The 12,906-nt window shown below is 47.6% G+C and overlaps 2 protein-coding genes across 5 annotated transcripts in view; one reads left to right on the forward strand and one right to left on the reverse strand.

Annotated features, from left to right (window-relative positions):
* Nucleotides 1-12,906, reverse strand: part of LOC135909264 (uncharacterized) — a 121,852-nt gene that overhangs the window by 87,704 nt on the left and 21,242 nt on the right. Inside the window, exon 1 of one of the 2 annotated variants that reach the window (XR_011514613.1) lies at nucleotides 9,059-9,119. The exons of the other annotated variant lie outside the window; for it this stretch is intronic. The gene's annotated coding sequence lies outside the window, so the exon portion shown is untranslated. Of the gene's footprint in view, nucleotides 1-9,058; nucleotides 9,120-12,906 lie in introns of those variants that run through there. 2 annotated transcript variants of the gene reach the window in all.
* Nucleotides 1-12,906, forward strand: part of LOC135909265 (monocarboxylate transporter 13-like) — a 65,225-nt gene that overhangs the window by 32,661 nt on the left and 19,658 nt on the right. The window lies entirely within an intron of this gene.

Below are 12,906 nucleotides of genomic sequence, written 5' to 3' on the forward strand. Positions count from 1 at the left end.
TAGAGAGAGAGGTAGTGTTAAAACAACAGGCAGTTCCCGACTACGAGTAATGCACTGTGTGCCTTTCCTGAATATCGATCAGCGAAAATTTATTTAGGCACGCAGCCTCTTTTTACTTGGAGAGCGCTGAATTATATATAAAAAAGATGCGTTTAGATGAATTTTTTTTGTCGTTTCGCTTGGGCCACTCCTGAATGCGCCACACCTCTTATTTTGACCCGTTTTGAGACTACTCTCTCATTGTTTGCTCACCTTCCGATATTCTTGTACTCATGTAAGTAAATTAAGATGCATGTTAAAGAATCCCGTGTAGCTGGTCGAAAATGTTCCACAGCCTTCTGCTATACGGCACCGCTCACATAGCCCGCAGTTGCTTCGGGGTCTTGAACATCATAACATAATTCTGCTTCTGCGAGATCATAAAACACGATTGTGTGCCCCACAACTATTACATACAACAATCCCATGTGATATACTTGAACATATGGGTTTACACATAAGATGTCTTATCTTCATTTGGGGCGCGCCACGGCAGCTTTGTTGCATGGCGTCACGCTTCTGAGCTCGAGGTTACGGGTTCGATTCCGGTCGCCGCGGCCGCATGCCCCACGGAGGCCCCACGCAAAAAAACGTTCGTGTACATTTAATGCACGTTAAAGAACCCCAGATGTACGAAATGAATTCGAAGTCCCCCATGCACTATAAGGCCTGCCTCATAATCATATCGTGATTTTGGCAAGTGAGACGCCAGAATTTGATTTCGAATTTTCGTTTGGGATTGTAGGATAATGGAGGTTATGGGGAATATGGATTTCTTCGATAGCGAATTTGTCTTCGCAACGGAGCAAGGGGGTCGTGTTTCATACGACTCTCGAGAATCGGGTCACGCGGGTCTGGTTCACCCATGGGGTATCCGTATACATCAGAGCGCGCGGAGAAACGGCTTGGCTTCGCGTTGCAGGCCGTCGTGTACGCCGCTGCTGAGCGTGTGTGAATGTCGGGTCGCGGCTATACTGTTCCGAGCAGCTGGCGTGGATCCTCTCTTCGACAGAGTTACGGAAAGGGGGAAAGGGGGGGGGGGGTGGCTCGAAGAGGGAGGGATCTGCTGCCGACTGACCCGGCGTGGGGTCCCGAGAATAGCCGGCGCTGTGTGCAGGCTTCCCCGCTTCTGGCCCGCGCGGTTCAGCTCAGCCCTGAGCTGGCGTCCTGGCGCGATCACCTGGATCGCGTGGAATGCGCGGCGGCGCTTGGCCACGTTGCGCGGATTCGCCAAATTCCGGAGCCGCTCTTCGGTCGACCCTAGCTGCGGGGGAAAACATGCGAGCTCTATATACGGGAGTCGCGGGGCCCCGAAAAAGGGGCTAGTGGTTACAGCGCTGCTTATTAGCGGGCTAGAAGAGTCTCGTAATGTACCGGAAGCTCTATACAACGGGCGACGGAGCCGGAAATACAATAGACAGGTGCTGTGTACAGCTTCCCACACATAGTGTGAGTAGCCGGTATCGATGCCTGCTGATCCTTTATCTACAGTTTTACGGAGATGACATTATGTAGGCGCTGCCATGATGAAATATAAGCTGGCGAGTAAATTATTCCTAGAACACCAATCTTATTTCTTTTTCAATTGTTGTGGTTGACATCCCGGAACTGAACAGTGGATTATAAGGGACGCCGCTGCGTCCCTTAAATGCAGTCGCTGCGCCTCGGGGGTCGAACCAGCGAATTCGCGATCAGCAGCTCAACGTCATAGCACCTCAGCCACCGCGATGTGGTGTAAAAAGGAATTACAATGCACGTCGACTACGTACATGAATGACGCGGCAGAAGACCACTGTAACTAACCGCACTTTGTAACGCGCGTATCGAACGAATACGAGGAGAACGACATATACAACAACACCACCAGGGCTGACCCGCTAACGAAAGGAGCACCGAAGCTCGGGACGCGTCGAACTTTGGGATCAGTGATTAGAAACGGAAACGAGGAACGCGCGTGACCTTGAAGCGTAAAATTCGGCGGATAACGAGGAAAGGAGCGTTACAAGGTACCACTCAGAGATGCGCCAAGCGCTTATCTCCTCTTGCTGTGGGACCTGTCGTCGTTCTGCACGAGCGAACGGAGCCTTCGGCACGATTTCCCCAATTCTTTTGCTGTGCATCTCTAACCCTATCACATTTTGTTGGTCAAGTTGTCTTTCGTTTTTTTTTTCATTTGGGTGGTTAATAACGTGCTCGTCAGGGCCAGTGCCGGGGGGAATGAAAAGGAGCAATGCTAGTTTTTTTTCTTGCCCAATGATAGCTGAATGAGAAGCGCTTTGAGAGATTTTCACTTTCGTGTGAATTTTATTAGTTTATGAATGGTAGCTGTAAACTTCAAACAGGGAGCTTTGTTTTTGTTTTTATATATATAGAGTCGTTATTGTGAACATACAAAAATGTTACAGGGTGTTTCATTATAAACGTTCGAGATTTCAGAAAAAATGTGAAAGATGATATAATTAAGTGGTTTCCCCGGAAATTATTCTGTCACACTATAGCGTATGCTTTAGTACGATTCATTCTTTAGCACGATTTAGCTCTGTTGCCAGTCCTAGACTGGCAAAAGAGCGTAAATATTCGTTCGAAGCACCCTAGCGCTCTGGACTCTTCAAGCACCAGCCGGTTCACTTCACTTAATATAGACGTTACACGTGCTATAGTCTGATCGGCATGGTGTTACCGCACTGGACATTAAGGAGGGAAGTGTCTCGGCTCCTCTTATGATGGCTACTTTTAACACTGTTATTACCTATCCAAAGGAATCTACTTGCTTTGCCCCATATATGAAGCGCGGGTCACCATACCGACAAAGTAATATGTCCGAGTTGATCCTCTACCAAACGATGTGGGTAGCTCCTTCCATTAAATTAGAGTTTGCTTTTCACTCATATCCACTACGACTACTACTACGCAAAATTTCTTTTTTTTTTATCCCTCGCAACTTAAAATACGCGGCACCGGCGCCTGTTGCAACATACCACTGTTCCGAACAGAAGTATTGCAGCTGTAGGACAGACGATAATGCGTGTGCCTAGCTGTGATTCGTCTGCATTTCGCTATAGATTTGTCACATCTCTAGCCCTCCTCTTCCATGCACGAGGGCTACCCTATGATCAGCTATGCTATGCACTAGATTTCGCCTCTTCCTCAAAACACCGGGGTGGTGCCGCGGGAATGACAGACGTGAAAGCCGGAGGGAGCAAACGTGCAAGGCCAACGGGAAGCGCGTGAAGCATTTGACGCGCGCGCGTGCTATCAAATTACGCCGGGCCGGCGCGGCTTCTTTGGCGCTCGCCGCCGTATTCAAACGAGCGCCGTATAATACGTTGCGCCGAGATAGTTTATAGCCGGAGATGGCCGCAAATTGTGGCGGCAGCCTCCGTGGCTGAGCGTATACCTGGCGCTGCGCCTTTCGGGTGCGCGTGCGCATCGTTCGACCGCGTCGCCTCGGGGGCTGATAAACTGGCGTGACCGGTGGTGAACTGTCCCCACGCGAAAACTGTGTCCCCGTGCCGTGCGACAGACAAAACAAGCATGCAGGCGTCGCGGTCCTAGAACGAGTTTTGCCGGCGACGGCTGAGCATCTCGCAAATCTATATACGCTGCGCCGTATTTTTCTTATGATTTAATCAGGCGCGCTTCCGCGGTCTTATAAGCGGTTTGTAAATGACTTGTTTCCGCACCTGATTCACTGTGATTCAATCCTGCTTCGCGTTTCGTAGAGATTTGAGATCATTTGCATTGCCACCGAGCCTCGGTGCGAGGACCTTTTTTTTTTTTTCACTAATGGCGTAAAGTTCTGCGTGGTTGTCATTAGTGCGCACTTCTGCTTGCTTATCGTAACCGGAACTGGAAGGCGTTATCGAACGATATAAAGAGCATTGACACAAGGTGCTTTTCATTGCGTGTATGTGTAGGCTTAGGCTCTTATTTTGATAATCTCTCGATGTTATTTCTTTATATTCGTTAGACAATCAGATGTTGCTGGAAAGCCGCGATGAAAGTCCGCCAATATTTGCAATATCAACGAATAAATAAATAATATAAAACAAACGATATAAAACGCACACAAAAAGTGCGGTCTACGTTCGCCCTTTATACATGCATGTGCGCATTATATCATCTCTGTATCATTCTCATTTGCGAAAATGTAAATCGCGGACCACACCGGAGCCTCACATGCCTGCTTAGCTCTTTCCCGAACCGGTGTACAGTGTATTCAACAGCCTGTTCTTGCCTTTTATACATGCGTGCTTCTTTGCATCTCTGACTACATCGTGAGACCTTCGTCTACTCTGAGTTCTCTTCGTGCCTAACTTTCTAAATTTGTCGCTCTTCTATTGTATTACATTATTATATTTTTATTACTGGTATATGTGAAAAAGAGTTGCCGCCACTGTTGTTTAGGAGAGTCAATAAACTGCTCCAAATCTTATCTTTGACGTGTTCGTTCAGTGTCGACACATTTCACTGCTGTGTTCAACCTTGTCTGATGCACAAGCAAAGGCCCAGCAGATTCGGTGCGCCAGAACATTCAAAGCGACGCTCGCCCTGTGTCACGGTTCGCTAATGTGGTATTAACGAGCCGCGCGTCACACCGGAAGCATTATGGACCACTAGTATTCAGCCATTCGCATACATCCTGGCGCACAAACTTCCTGTGTGCTTTGTTCCCGTTCCTCCTCGACCACCGTGTCGTACCTCTTTCGCTCACTGACGCGTATAGCAACACCATGTGCTTTACCCTGAGTTCAAGCTTAGTTGGTTGATGACACGGTTGATGCATTCCAGAACCACAGGTTCGCACATTCTAACCGTGGCACGCTCATCCATGTTGTTCGTAGAAACAACCCGCGTCCTGAGCTCGGGGATTTCTTGTTGCGCCCTCTGTTCTGAGCGCATTCAAAATGAGCAACATCTTGGCTGCAGAAAGCATCAAGCCTCATTAAGTCAAGTCATGTTTACTTCTCCTTCACCGAAAAGAAGGAATAGCCGCGTAAAAACTGCTGCATTCAGCAGCTTGATGGGGGTGGCCGACCCCATGGTTCGACACCAGTGTATATCAGTTATGCACTTGAATATTAGCGACTACAAGAACAAAAACAACAGCAGCAGCAGCAGCCTCGCACTTTCGGATGGGCACACAGCAAAGAAAATAAAGCCAACGATGCAAACATAAAAATATAGTACGCATGTCTATTAAGTTGGATGTCGTTCGACGTCTTCAAGCCGTTTCACGAAACGAAGAAATTCAGGCTTTCGCAAATTCGCAAATAGAGCAAATTCGCAAATAGAGCTGTAATCGATACCCCTATGCATTAGGAGACATTAAGAGCGAAGCCCAAGCCCGAAATTAGTTCAGTCAACGTAGCGCACATTCTTTAGGATGTCAATGACCGTACCGTTCTGAGCAGTCTCTTTTATACGGTTCCTTCAGCAGTTGTTCTTTCGCTTCACTTTGCTGATCGGTTCACCATTGCTTCGCCCCTGCGTAGGGCTGTCTATTCAGTTCCGGCTCTTATTCGGTTCACTCAGCAATCGGAGTTCGCATACCCTTCGCAGTGCGCTCGCTACAGCTTCCCGTGTTTGCCGAACGCGGAGGGCGCACATTCTCCTGCAACCCGTGCCGCAGACATAGAGCTTTCACTTGCGAGCTCCTCTTTTCTGAAGGATTAATTTACCAGTGACTTTTAAACGGCACTCTCTTATAAGGAGTTTGCAGTCGTATCTAAGGCGGCGTCGGACTGTTATCATAGAAACTCCGTGACATCGTACTTTATTCTAAGTACAAAAAAAAATTAAGTATACTGCTAACAATAGCAAGAAGATTGGAGGTCGATAAAGATAAGCCTAGTCGCCTTGTCGGAACTGGAGGAACATTCTGCGCAGGAAAGAGGCGCGACGACAGGAAAGCGAGAAATTGGCAACAATTATCAAAAATAATTTTACTGCGACGCATACAACGTACTTCATCTCCGTACGTTGCAGCACTGCCTGCTGTCGCCTACGAATTGTCTTAGTGGGCTTGAGTGTGCGTGTATGCTTGTACGTTTACTGTCGTAATGTTGAAGACAGACATCGCCAAGCGTGCCTGAACTTGATATGATGGTGGTTGCTCGAAGTTTTGGAATACTTGAAACACGTGTATTCAAATTTGGCGCTAACGCTGGCCATAGAAATCGCTAATTGACTGTAAGTGCCCTTCTCTTCTTTGTCTAACTCGAAAGCCGTGGCCCACCTCCGATAAATATTCGACAAATTTACCAAGTACGCTTGGTTCAGGACTACTGAATTTGTACTAGTTCACCAAGACACCCTCGAGGATCTTGCCCGTAGCTGACGGCTTTAACGTGTCTTTCTTTTCTTTAGGCATGCAGGTACAAGCAACTGTCGGTATTCCGTAACATAACGAAGTAATGCCATGGTGACTTGAATGGTGAAATATACTTCGCAGAAGGTTGACGTTAAGATCGCCTGCGCTGTCTCCAGCCGTTGGATTATTACGAGATGTGAAAACATTGCGCTGTTTGTAGTACCACAAGCACTTGTAGGCCACTTGCTGGTTCCGGCAGTTTGCTTGCGTAGTGTGATTAAATAGAAGCACAGTCCCAGCCATGCTATGCCAAGCTGTAGATTTATCTAGCTTGCCGCTAGTACAGCCATCAAAATACATTCGGCAGAGACACTTAATACTGCTTGGGTGTGGGAATGAGAAAGCATTATGGTCCTTTTGGTGAAATGCTTTTCTTTTTTACGCGTTCCTTGTCCACGCATGCTCTCGCCTTCGTTTTACCTGTACCTCGGAAAGGCCACATGAAAACGTGCCATGCGTCTCAACGCACTCGCTTGCCTGCGAGGAGTTCATGATTCAAAGGACACCATGCTGGTTAATTTAGTCAAAACACTTTGACGGGCTAGTTGGTTTGAATCCGGGATCGAATGTGTAAGCTCGACTGAACAGGGACGTAGAAAGAAGCAGACACGCAAGGACAGCGCTGTCTCTATGTGTCTGTTTCTTTCTACGTCCTCGTTCAGTCACGCGTGCACATTCTATTATTGTTAATTTAGTTAGTAAGCGAATGTTTACAAGTTTATACGGCCGATAAAACTACTATCCTTACTTCGTGCAGCTATCTACTAATTTGCTATCCCAATCGGTGCTTCTCCTTTCCGGCGGAACTGCTAATTTTTTAAAAATTTTATAGATTCATATATACACTCACGATGTGGCGCCGCATCCTACCCTTTGGCTGCGCCTCCACACGCCCAACGACGCATGCACTAGGCACACATTTAGTCAAGCATAACCGTGGTGGGGCACTCCGGAGGTCCGGGTTCGATTCCCACCCAGACCCAAATTTACCTAATGTTCTTTTCAAAGGCATTAGTTTACTTTGCTTGCAATAATGCCCTGAGAAATTTGACGTCAATCCGAATATTTCTCGTTTTGTTGCGTGTTGCCGTCGATCATTTTTGGTACCATCATTCGGTCACAGCGCCGACTACAACGCCGAATTTTCGTTTGATGGGGCATATAATACTTTCACGTTGAAGAATGGAAGTATCCGGGCAGTCAATTGTATTTTTTTATGCTCACTTAAAAAGCAGTTAACGTAGTTGAGGAAGCAGTAGTGCTCAGAAGCTTATTGGACGATAAACACTGAGCCAGTTTTCAGCTATGCAATGGGACTTTGCGTTCTGTCTGTTAAATCTAATCACGATCACTAGGAGAGCAGAACATACGTTCAGCTCCGGTGCGTTACAAGTATTGGTACACTCGCTGGTCGCCGATTTGCACTTCTGACGTAAATCGATTTTGTCAAAGTTTCCGCACCTCGAAGCACTTTGGTTGACAGCTTAGGCATATGCACAAAAGGCTCAACGAGCCTGACCCATGGCCTTTGCTCTCGAGTACAGGATATTACGCGCACAGCAATAGAGAAACACGACAAAATAAACAAAAACAGGCAAGCAATTTTCACGATGGCAGCGACAGGTAACGAGCTAACCGGGGCACTTCTTGTTGTTTTCGGCTGAGCGTTTGTTTCTTCTGCTTTCGCTAGCCAGCATCAATTTGCTGCTTCTGACGAGGGATTACAGTAATCAAGTGGACCAACAGGTTTTCGGCAGTTCATAGCACTAGAAAAAGAAAGGGATTATTCGAAAGCTCATTAAGCCACCGTCGTCCTCTGCGCACCTGTTGCATTGATTTTTTTCGAAATCTGATAAAAGGCGTAAAGTAAAGCGGTTCAAAGGCACTGCCTGCGTGCAGGGTGGTCCGCCAGGCTCGTAAAAGAACAATGTACGTGGGAGAAGCACGATTCGGCACTTTGTGCGCAATATTCGTGTTTCTAGAATTCTCGAAAATTACAGGGCTTAACAGGGATTTAATGATGAGTTTGGTGTGTGCATCCCTGTCCTTAGATAAAATTTCTCTCTTTTCTCTCTCTCTCTCTCTCTCTCTCTCTCAGTGTGCGTGCATGCGTTAGCCAGGTAACCAGCTCCAAGGCAAACAAAGAGCGCACTTGAACTAGACGAGCGAACACAATGCATGTCTCGTCTCCTCTCGTCCTGTTAGAATGCGCTGTTTCTTCCTGCAAAGTATTTGCGCCCAAGTATCGCAGCTGCCAAACGGGAGAACTTATGTTTTGCCTGTAGGCTAGTGTACGAAGGACTTTTTCCCCTTGAGCTCATTTCTTTACGCAGCGGACTTGAGTAATATATCGCTTTTGTAGCTTCGTGATACAACTGCTCAAGACATAAAACCATTGAATAAAAAAAAGAAAGAAAGGGCAATATTCCGGGACGATGCTGCAATTCCGTCAGTCTCATTCCAGCGAATACCTGACGAAATATCGCCTTCCAATAGACGACGTTGTATGCACAACATTCACTAAGCTCGCTCGCTTCACCAAGGAAAACAATAAAGAAAGTCGATACAGAGCCTTCGTATACTTTAACATAAGCTGGTGCTTCGTACAGACGTGGGTTGAACAATAGCGAAAGCAGCAGGTCTCACCTTTCAGCTAGCCGTTCGAGCTGGAAAAGGGGGGCCGACGACTTCCAGAGAAACGCGAACAGGTCGGCGCTTAGCGTACAAATCTCGCCAAAGGAAAATCCTGCGCCCACCGGCCTGAGAAAAAGAGCTTCCTGAACATGTAGCCGCTTCGCAGAGAATGAATGCTTGGCGAGGCTGCGAAGAGAACAAATCCCTTCCTCTGTTGTTTGTCTTCGAATCCTCAGTGCGTACGTACACCTGCCGGCTGAGAGCGGCACAGGTGGGCGCCATTCAGCTGCGAAGACAGAGTTATGCTTAAGCCACGGCTTTCTTCGCAACCGCTTTATGCGTTTGATTTTCATGCTTTGCTAATATCTCTTGAACCTGTCACCGTTTACACGGCAGATTACAACGCCCTCTCGTTCGCTTCACATTGTCGTGTGCTGTGTATACGCCTCGGATTCTCGACAGCTCTGGGGCTTTACTGCTACTTCTTACAATCCATTTTTGCCCGTTTGTTCTTTTTCTCTCTCTTTCTCTCTTTCTTTAGGGCTGCGAACATGTCTTCGCTATTACGCATGTCCTCTGCGTGGGTGATCTCTAGTGGGTGGGCGCTTGTGTGCTTGCCGAGGGTGGAAAAAGGAAGAGGAGGGGGAAGGGGGGGGGGCATGGAACCGGTGCTTTATATACCTTAAGGCTAAGCGTGGGCGCTCTTGAACTCGACGGATATTCGTCATAATTAATGGTGTCGTGTGCTCGCTGTTACCCTGGCGGTCGTTGAACCTCGAGAATCTAGCGGAACTGCGAGAAATTGCTCAATCTTGCTTCCGCCGTATACATTCGGGTAAACCGCGAGCACATTTCAACACAACATCGGGACCGACAGTGACGCGTCCGCGTGCAGGCAGGGACGTGTGCTTACATTTGCCGGTATAGCTTATTTTAGAAATAAATGTAGTTTTTTTTTCCTTTTAGCTAACCTGTGTTAGTGAACACCCCCTCCGGCCTGGGGTTTGATGACCGTGGCTGCTGGGTGCTGTTGCTCTCTAGCCAAGTAACATGCGGGGGTGGGTGGGGAGTTGCGCAGTTTTATGTGGCAACAAAATTAAGACATGTGATTTGATATTACTTTCATTAGTCTGAGAGGAAAGGAAAGAGTTGTATGAACGGCGAATCTTCCGCATGTGTGTTGTGTGCCGAGCATCCTTTGATCTTTTCGGTAAGCGGCCTAATTCAAAATCGCGCAGTCCGCATAACTTATGGACTGATGAACTTGAAATGCTAAGTAAAAAGTTCCCGAAGAAATGTCGCGCTCAATATGTATATTTATGTACGGCGCGCACGATGGTATATTAAAGGTACGATAACCACTATTGTCATCATTGCAAGATTTTCCAGGTTCAATTTACTCGTTCAACCTATAGCACGCCATTTCAACTTCCGTTTTACCCGACGCGAACGCTTAGCGCCTATGGTGTTGCGCTGCTAAGCACGAGGTCTTGCGATCAAAGCCCGGCTGCGGCGGCCGCATCTCGATGAGGGCGAAATGCAAAATCGCTCGACTCGTGCGTTGGGGAGCACGTTAAAGATCCCTTGATGGTCAGTATTAACCCAGAGTCCCTCACTACGGCGTGCCTCGCAGTAAAATCGTGGTTTTGGCTCGTAAAACATCAGAATTCATTCAACTTTCGTTCAACCTGAGCACGCCGTTTTCCGGCCTCATGGTTGCACGCGCAATGTATTTATGGAGGAGAGACAGGATTTCGGACGCAACTGCAGGTTATAAATTGCTCGCGCCTAAGATTGCCCAACGTAAGCTATATACGAAAACGTGCGAGAACTGAGGAATCCTTCGTGAGAGAGCCAATGACGTTACTCTGATGAGTTTCTCTAAATTTACATGCTGCCACATCACAGACAGAGCCTGTCTTTTACGTGTGTGTCCGTGATGACACACAGAAAAGAGAAGTAAATATAATTGATAACGAAAAAGAATCCGCGGACTCTCAGCGATTTCCCCGGTTCCGAACCCATTCACTGCGACAGCAGGATAGTCACAGCTAACACCACCATGTTCAGAACAACTTTTTCTTTCTTTGTGCAGGCAACGTCGCCTTCATATTAGTTTCTTTTGGGGCCTCCAAAATATGTGTGCAGGCGCCACTACTCTGCGAATCAGTGTGGCGCGGAAATCCCCGCACGTTTTGCCCCGCGCAGCAAACTGTGCCATAGCGCAATGGTAAGCGCGTCCCCATTCCAACTGCGCTTGTCACGGGCGTGCGTGCGTGTGTGTGTTCTCTTGTTCGTGCCCCCCCCGAACAAATTTTCTTAATAGATTCTCTTCTTATTTCCTCATATTCCCTTCTCCTCTGCCTTTCACCCCTTATTTATCTATCATGACCTCTCCAGCATTGCCACAGGGGCATGAGTTGGATACCCGGTTCGATACGAGCATGCCTACGGTAGCCTGGCGTCTACAATGATGTGACGATGATAGCGTAACGGAAATGACGGGTGGGTGGATACAGCGTACCTAGTTTCAAGCTTTTAACTGTTGTCACGGTAAAGACAAAAGAGTGTGGACAGAAATAAAGCAGCCACGCTGACCACTTTGAGGAGGAAACGCGAAAGACGTGAAGCCAGTCACTTTCATCGTAGGGGCGCTACATGCCACTCGTCTTTGCCGAGTCGCGCGCTTTCTTTTTTTTGAGGAGGAGGAGGAGGAGACGAAGGAGAGGAAAGACAGGGAGGTTAGCCAGTGTAAGTACCGGCTGGCTACCCTGTGCTGGGGAAAGGGGTAAAGGGAATAAAAGGAGAAGGAAGTTGAAGAGGAAAAAAAATGGAAACGAGAAAATTCACACACTAAGGGACCCTGTACGTGCCGCCGGCATCGATTACCCGTGACGCCGCTGAAAGCGCGCCGAGAAAACAGCCGCTCCATTACTTCTCGCAAGAAGCTCGCCGTGTCATTCGGTGGGTTTCCGTCTTCTTTTTCGTTTTTCTTTTTTTCTTCTGTGGGAGAGGAGAAGTCCTGTTCTTCTTGTAGACACTTTGTTCTTCGCGTTTCTTTTTTTTTTGTGTGTGTGGCAAGCAGGCCGTACAGCGAGAGCTCCACCGAAAAAAAAAAGAAAGCGCGAGAGTGTCGCCCGGCCAGACGCTTCATAAATTACGCGGTGTGCGCTCTTTATTATCTGACGTGGTCAAAACATTTGCCTAACCGCGTTACGCTCACCAGCGGTTCGGTTTCGCCCCCCCTCTCTCTCTCTTTCTGTCTCTCTTTCGCGTGTAAACAAACTTACGAGCAAGTGCTCTCGAAGCAAAGTGTGCGTTGATTCTTCAACTGCGGGATAAAAAAAAAGACAAAAATAAACGCCGGGCGATAATCACGCCGCAGAGAGATACGACAAATAATGAACGCAAGATTTCCTTGCCTTTTTTACTTTCTTTGTTTTGCATGCGATGTTACAACACGTACACCGCCTCGAAATATTAGCCAGAAGAGTCGCGTGTCAATGACCCTATAGTAAGAGGGAAGTGCTAGCGTTGAAACGAGGGTCATTTTGTTTTCTTTAGTTTATTGGTTTACGTAAGTATGCAAGATGCCCAAGACGGAATCATGGGAGAACACGGGGAAGGCGGCAGATAGAAATTCAAGACGATGAGCGAAACGAGAACAAGGTAAAAGCGGGAGCCAACGTTTCGACAACTGGATTTGGATTTTTCAAGACGGAATCATGTATGTTGGTCGCATTTGGTCGCAAGTGTCGCAGTTGGTCTAAATGGTCGCATGGGTGCAGGAAACGTGGCTGTGACAATCTTTCTGTCGAGTGTTTCTGGGCCCAAATGAAGGATACCTACTAGCTTTATTG

This window comes from Dermacentor albipictus, chromosome 5 (assembly GCF_038994185.2).
Source record: "Dermacentor albipictus isolate Rhodes 1998 colony chromosome 5, USDA_Dalb.pri_finalv2, whole genome shotgun sequence".
In the NCBI taxonomy this organism is placed as follows: domain Eukaryota; kingdom Metazoa; phylum Arthropoda; class Arachnida; order Ixodida; family Ixodidae; genus Dermacentor; species Dermacentor albipictus.